The sequence below is a fragment of the Bison bison genome, unplaced genomic scaffold (genome assembly GCF_000754665.1).
Source record: "Bison bison bison isolate TAMUID 2011002044 unplaced genomic scaffold, Bison_UMD1.0 scf7180017864299, whole genome shotgun sequence".
In the NCBI taxonomy this organism is placed as follows: domain Eukaryota; kingdom Metazoa; phylum Chordata; class Mammalia; order Artiodactyla; family Bovidae; genus Bison; species Bison bison.
Window position 1 is genome coordinate 460531 of NW_011494871.1, and position 6000 is coordinate 466530.

The following is a 6000-nucleotide window of genomic DNA, read 5'->3' on the forward strand; positions in this document are numbered from 1 at the left end:
GCGGGGGGAGGGCGTACGCCTTTCTCCCGCGGTTCCGCAGACCCCCGAGCCCGAGTTTGGCTGAGCGGTGGACAAAGCGCTGTGTTCGGGGCCCCTGGGGCCGAGGCTCCAACAGCGTGATCCCGGGTAGAGTCACCATCTGGGAGGCGCTAGGCGGCCGGCGAGGGGGTGGTTTGCGCCGGGGGTGGGGCTGCTTTTGCGCCAAAGAGCCGGCGTGAGGTCCTCGGATGCTGGGGGTCCCGGATGCGCGGGGTGCCCAGATCCGCGGGTCCCTGGATGCTGGGGTCCCGGATGCGCGAGGCTCCTGGATACAACGAATGCTGGGGATCTCAAACACTGGGGGTCCCGGATGCCCGGGGTCCTGGGTACGCGGAGCACCTTGCTCTGGTGTGGCCCGGATTGGCCACAGAGCTCACTGGTTCCTCAGAGCAGGCCGCGAGGGGCGGGCTGAGCGCGCTGCTGGCACGGTTTCCACACAATCTTTTTAAAACATCTGATTGCTCGTTTTTTAACGGGGTTGCTGACCCAGAAGTGGCAGCGACTCAAGAGGCCTGGATGGAGTACCAGCCACTCTGAGGTCCGCCGGGGAGGCCTTGGTTTGTACCCAGTCGGCAGACAGAGGATCCTCTAGAGGCGACAGGGCATCCGTGCCGTGTCGCTTCTCCCGGGGGCTTCCCACCAGATGGCTCAGGTCAGCCGCACCTGCTGCCCCTTCTGCAAAGTCCATCTTTCTCCGCCTGGTTCCGTTCTGGTCGTGTTTTGTGCCTGTAGACTGCGCCCCCGCCCCCATCACAGGCGGGCCGGCCCCCACTTCCCACCCCAGTACAGAGGAGGGGCTAGCCTTGCAGCCATGCTTGGGCACAGTGGGTGCTGAAGGGCGGCCCTTATTACTATTATTACAGGATGTCGACTGACAAAATTCTTACAAAATTTCAGTTGACAAGCTGCAGAAGGAAAATCATGCCCTTTCCCCAGAACTTGAAAGAAAGAAAAAAAAAAATCTGTATTAAAGTACTAGCTGTTGTCTGGGGACCTGTCTAGGTACACTTGAGCTCACTCCTTTGGGTGAAAAAACTGTGTTCTGACAACCTGGTAGCTGGTGAAGCAGCTCCAGGCCCCACAGTTTGGAAGTCTTGTGTTTGTTGGTTGGGCACATTCACACACGCGCACACACACACATGACCTGGTGTGCCAGAAGGGACCAGGTTTACCCGCTGGCAACATGGGGGACATTTCCAGTGACACGGGGGAGTATGAGTCAGGAAAGAAGCAGGTCACCTTTGTAACTGAAGTCAGCTTTGTGGTAGATTATGTGGGTCCCTGCTAAGTCGTGTCCAACTCTTTGCTTCCCCACGGACTGTAGCCCAGTAGGCTCTCTGTCCATGACATTTCCCAGGCAAGAATACTGGAGTGTGTTGCCATTTCCTTCTCCAGGGGTCTTCCTGACCCAGGGATAGAACCTGAGTCTTCTGTATTGGCAGCTGGATTCTTTACTACTAGCATCACCAGGACAGATTATAGAAGCTCTCAAATCTAGATATTTGTGAAAAAGCAAACCTTCTGAAATAAGAGGTATTTATTTAAATCCCCGTTTGTCTTTCTCCTTCTCCCCTAGCCTAGTGATGTGGCCCAGAACTCCACTTTGTTGAACTGAATCTCTGAAATAATCATGTGGTCAAACTTTCAGTCAGCATGCAACCGAAGGCCACAGCCACTCAGTGACCCTGTGGGGAGAGGCTGATGGATGCACACGGTAACACTCAGGAAACAGGGGAGGAGGCAAAGAAGATTCTAGAGAGCTTTTTAGAGGTGGTAGAAAGTGACTACATTTTGGAATTAGGATGTGTAAGTAATGGCTTTCTGGACAATTCTCATTCTTTTTGGTAAATATTCTGCTTTAGACTTGAAAAAATATTTTGGGCCAGATTATTTTGTGGAAAGAATAAAGAATACTAAATTTTTCCCATAAGGGGGAAACATCTTAATACAGCAAATATATCTGAAAGTTCATCCTCTTGGAGTATTCACATTCTGCCCACCTGGTCCTTACCTGTATGCGCACATAACTGGTATATAAATACAATTACATTCATATTCCACTTTTGCACCGATAGAGCATAAGTATTTTTTACGTAGTTTCTCTGAGTATTGTTGATTACGTAAACTATTTCTGTAGTTTACTATGACTTCTTAAAATTTTTTAAGCATAAGGTCATTGGGAAAAGGCCTCCCTTGTACTTTACTCATTGCTGCTGATTATTTTAAGATTAAGACTCGCCTGTAAAATATGTGTCTGTGCCAGTCTTAAAAGAGAACAAAACAAAACCTCAGCCCCCAAACACAAAGGATCTTCTCCCCAGGAATGGTAGAAACAGCACTATTCCCTCACCCACGCTTCTTCACATGGTCAGTATTGATTGGCATCAGCAGTGGACAAGACAACTCAGGGGACACATGGTCACAGAGCAATCAGGGAGCCTGGATACCGGCAGGCACACCTGCACCTTTGGATGACACGTGACCCAGGGGATGAGAAGGCTGCAAACTCAGGGCTGTGGTGCAAGGAGGCTGAAGGAGCTGCCGTCCACCTCGGTGGTGTGGGGAGATGTCTGGAGGGGTTGGACTTGAAATTGGGATGGAGAATGGTTTGGGAAAGACAGAAGACATTCAACTCTCAGAGACTAAGAGGAGCAGTTCCTGAGGAAGGACCTGCACTGGGAGAACAGTGGGTACTGTGGGTGGTCTCCCTCAGTGCAGGTGCAGAATCCATGCAGGAAAACGGTGCCCCAAAAAGCCAGTAGCAGCTGGAGCTGGATCATGCGGCCTCAAAGCTTTATTTATTTATTAATTTTTTTCGAAGCTTTATTTAAATGGGACTCACAGATGGTTTGTAAGTAGGTGTGTGACTTTAAAATAGAGCTTTAAAATATAAATCTGAATGGTTTTGTTCCAGATGGGCTGAACAGGGCCCAGCCTGCAGGCAGAGAACACAGTTGAATGGCCAGGGAGCAGGTGGCAGAAACAAATGTGAGACTTGCCAGCAGAGAAATGGGCTGAAGAGGGGACACGATTTGGGATAGAGGGAAAGGGAGGTGGTGGTCGTTTTGAGGTTTTGAAGGAGGCCCATCAGGAACAGCGTCCAGCCCTGGCCAACCCTCTGTCAGCTTTGGCTGTGTTCTGTCTGGGATCCAGGTGGGGCCCTGAAGACTGGGGGCACCTCCTTGATCACAGATCAGACTAGGTGTGGACAGGCTATCAGAAAACTCTAAAGGGAGGAGAGAAAAGGACAGGGACTCTGGGAATGGCCACATGTAATGGGAAGAGAGAGAAGGACCAACAGGGCATGTCTAGGAGCTAGACCATGGGGCTGCAGGGGTCCATCTCTGCATATCAGCGGAATTTCCTTTGCCTCCACCCTCAAATCCCTACACCAGCTGACATGGGACAGCCTAACTCCAAATGTCAAATGCCAAACCTAGTGACAGATTCAAAGAATCTCAGGGCTGGAGGGGACCCTGGAGGTGACAGTCAGGTGAGCACCAAGGGAAGCTGCTGCCTGCCAGCTAGGTCATTCCCTGGATCTCTGGGGAACTGGGATGGTTTCTGGCGCTCAGGCCACAGGGGCTCAGAGTCTGCCTGCCTTCAAGCAGTGGCGAAAGAACTGAGCAGTGCCACCAGAGACTGTCTGGCTTGAAACATCTAAAATATTAACTATCCATCCCTTCACAGGAGATTGGAGGAACCCTGGCAGATACAGCTGGCTACCTAGCTAGCTGTGCTCCTATTGTGAACAGTCAGAACTTTCTCTTTCGACCTGGGCAGATTGCGATGCTTTAAAAAAGCACCAGGAATGCTTTTTGGGAATCAGAGTTTTCCATCATGTGACTTGGCCAGATTCCAGGGAATTTATTCATCGACAGAGGAGTTGGATAGAGGACAAGCATAAACACAACCCTCAGACCTCACTTTTGTCCCTGCTCATCTCTTGTCCTTTGAGCCAGCACAATGAAAGTGCTTCAATAAGCAGGGTCAAGTAGGATGGACCAGAGAGAATGTGAAAGCGAGATTACGGCTGTGATTAGAGGCTGAATGCCCTTGGTCACGCGGCGTGAACTAAGACCACCTTTATTATAAACAGCAGCCTGACTCTTGGAGGCATAGAATAGATGACGACTGCATTTTAAACTGTTTTGTTCAAATGAATGAAGCACAGTCATTTTGGGAAACAGGGAGGCAAAATTTTGAAAGAGCTGAAAAGGTTTTCAAACGCTTGTTATTTTTAACATTCCTGAGGGACTTGGGTCACTTGCCTAGGGAATCCTGTGGACAGAGGAGCCTGGTGGGCTATAGTCCACGAGGTCGCAAAGAGTCGGACACGACTGAGTGACTTCACTTTCTTTTCTTTCTTTCTGGGTCACTTTAGTCCCCACGCAGTGTAGGAACTGATGCCCTTTTACTAGTTTAGAAGCATTGGATTGTTTGGCTTTGGATCCATGTGTATGTGAGAGTTGGTCGATTTAGGAAGTGTGTCCACCAAGCTGTTTGGAATTCGCTGGAGTGACCTTGGGTGAGGAGGTGTCCTCCCATGGGAGTGCTGGTCTCTTTGGGAAGCAGAGGGACAGATACATCACAACTCTCAGTGCAGTTTGTGTCTTTTGATCAGTAATTCCACTTCTACAAATGTGTCCTAATGAAACAGGGATGTGGAAGAGATTTATGAACAACATACATTATTTAAAATAGTCAAAAACTGGAAATAATTTACAGGTCCAACATATAGATTCTGCTTAAACAAATTATCATATATTTATATGGTAGAAAGTCAAGAAGCCTTTAAAATTATGAATTTGAAGAAAATGTATTAACCTGAAGAAATGTTCATAATATAGTAGGAAAAATATCAGAATAAATATGATCACTTAGAAAATATCTATAAAAAATAAAAATGTTAGCAAAGATTTATCTCTGGGTGGGATTTTAAATGTCCTGCACATTTTTCTTCCTGCTTTGGTCTTTGTACTTTCAGTATCACGTGTCTTGGTATAGATTTTTTTCCTTTGACTTGAGCTTTATTGGGCTTTTGAAGCTTTGGGTTGGATCTTTGATTAATCCTGGCAAATTCTCAGCTGTGTCTTTTCAAATATTGTCTCTGCTCCTCTCTGTTCCCTGTCCTCCTGGTTACTGATTAGGCATGCCTGGGACCCTCCGTCTCTGTCCTCATGACATGGAACTTCTTTTTCATGCTTCCTATTTCTGTGACTCTCTGAGCAGCATTCTAGTCATCCCTTCAACTGTACCTTTAGTATTTCTTCAGCTGTGTGTTAAATCTATTCATTGTCTTAAATTTCAACTATTATTTTTTAAAATTTCTAGATCTTCTGTTTGGTCATTAGTTTTATAATTTCTTGTTCTCTGCACTTACTATTAACCTTGCCTTTTAATTCTTTAGACATAGTAGGCATAATTCAATTATACTCTGATAAGTCTAGAATCTGAATTCCTTGTAGGTCTATTTCTGCTTTCTGTTGTTTCTGTTTAATCTCACTCATGGAGCCTCATTTCATTTCTTTTTTAAACTTTTATTTATTTATTTATTTGCCACGCAGCTTGTGGGATCTTAGTTCCCTGACCAGGGATTGAACCTGCGTCCCCTGCCATGGAAGTGTGGAGCCCTGGGGTGAGGACCTGAAGGAGAGGTGACCAGAGGGGCACAGGAGCCCATGGATGAGGGGTTTAGCCCCAGAGCTGGTGGCACTTTGACCCACTCAGGGGAAACTCGAAGTCTGTCTCAGTAGAGCTGGTTTTACAGAAGGAATCCCCCAGCCTGGCCAGGAGAGAGTGTCTCTGAAACCATACCCTCCCCTGCTCCAACCTGCGTCAGAGGAAGTTTAGACGGTTCGAGCAGAACCCAAGCTGGACCCAGCCCATTTGAAGTGCAGGGGTGGGGATGAGGGGGTGCCCCTTCCAGGTGGCCCTGCCTGTCCTGCCCATCCCTCAATC